The 1,775-nt window shown below is 40.6% G+C and overlaps 1 non-coding gene across 1 annotated transcript; it reads left to right on the plus strand.

The window, feature by feature from the left end:
* Positions 1 to 481: 481 nt before the first annotated feature.
* On the plus strand, positions 482 to 588 carry LOC145123130 (small nucleolar RNA R71). Its single transcript, XR_013715007.1, has one exon. It is a non-coding gene; the product is annotated as a small nucleolar RNA R71 (small nucleolar RNA).
* The last annotated feature ends 1,187 nt before the right edge of the window (positions 589 to 1,775 follow it).

Raw genomic sequence — 1,775 nt, forward strand, 5'->3', positions numbered from 1 at the left:
AAAACCCCTTGCCTTTTGTCTATATTTCTCCTCCCTCGCTTTCTTGTACTCATCATAAGGGAGCCATTCTTTCTTAGGTTTTCGCCAATCGTCATCAAATCTACCACCACTAGAATAGCATACTTGCACTTTCTTATTCCCGTTCTCGTCCAAATCACAATCTCTAGTTAGATGAGGCCCATTGCAATTCTCACATCCTACCCGAATAGCATAGATTGTTTGATCCATTTTATCCATCCTCCTATCCATGGTTTTCAACATCGCCATAACTGCCGACAAATCTTCAGAAGCTGCATAAGCCGATCCCTTGGTCATATCATTCCTTGGATTGTGATATTCTCTAGAATGCTTAGAGAATTCTTCAATTAGCTCTTTGATCATCGGGGGTGCCTTCTTTGTGAGGGGTTCTTGCGAGTCAAGGAGCTGCCTAGTTGTTACATTGACTCCATCATAGAAAATGGAGACTTCTTGCTGGCTATTAAGATCATGATGTGGGCAATTCCTTAGTAGACTTTTGTATCTCTCCCATGCCTCATAAAGGGACTCTCCAGGTTGTTGTTCAAAGTTGGCAATAGCTTTCATCAACTTGGCTATTTTTGAAGGTGGGCAAAACTGGTCAATAAATTCTTCCTTCATCTTAGCCCATATAGTGATGGATCCGGGAGGGAGTGACTTGAGTCAATTCTTTGCAGCACCTTTGAATGTCACTGGAAGCATACGAAGCAGCTGGGTTTCGCGAGGCACATTTGGAACATTAAAATAATCAGCCACATCATTGACTTCATCCAAGTGTTTATAGGCATCTTCGTGGTATTTTCCGTAGAAGGGGATCTCCTTGAGTTGAGCAAGTATGTGACCCTTAAGCTCAAAAGTGGCAGTCGCGGGAATTGCGGGTTGCACAAGTCACGGGCCGGTATCATCTCGTATCCTCTTCTTCCATTCGCCCATGGGAACTTCATCGATGTTCGCCATGGTGTTGTCAAAGTCACCTTTTAGATCGCTACCTTCTTCAAATTTGCTTTCTTCCCTTTCAGACTCATTCACGATGTCTTCCTTGATTGGGTCTTCGTTTGCCAAGGAAGAGGTGTTGGATGCTCCTGATTTGCTGGTCTTTTTCTTGCTAAAAACTGATTTGAGATTCTTCAAAGGTGAGTTCTTTGAAGAAGCGGATTCTCCAACGGCTTTTCCTTTGTTCTTCTTTAGAGCGGACTCCGGGTCTTCAAGTGGAGGAACCAAAGACGTGTTGGATCCTCGGGTCATGTAACAACTGCAACCAACGTAAGAAAAACGCGTAAAAAGAACAAAAAGAAAATAAAAACAAAAACTGTGAAACAGCGCTGGGCTCGCCGAGTAGCGTCGACTGCACTCGGCGAGTTCAAGGCAGAAACAGAAAAAATTCTAATTAAATTTCTAAAACAGAAAACTATAAAAACTAATCCTAATAACTAAATTACCTAAAAATAACTTTGTGCAAGATAAATCTCACACAAAGGATCGATAAAACTAGAAATTAGTGCTAAATTTTGAACCTTTCCCTGGCAACGGCGCCAAAAACTTGATGTGTGTAAACTCAACTAGTTTTAATCCTACTTTTAATTATAAAATTGACACACAAAGGCAGTGGACCTATCAATTGTGGTGTAGTTAAACAAATAGGGTATCGAACTCAGGGAACGGAAAATTAAAACTAAAAACTAGAATTAACTAAAAACAAGTAATAGCAAATAAAGGTTTCTCTAGTTTTGCAAGACTAGAAACTTAACTAAAACTTAACT

This window comes from Lactuca virosa, chromosome 6 (genome assembly GCF_052849685.1).
Source record: "Lactuca virosa cultivar CGN04683 chromosome 6, Lactuca_virosa_CGN04683_v6, whole genome shotgun sequence".
Lineage (NCBI taxonomy): Eukaryota > Viridiplantae > Streptophyta > Magnoliopsida > Asterales > Asteraceae > Lactuca > Lactuca virosa.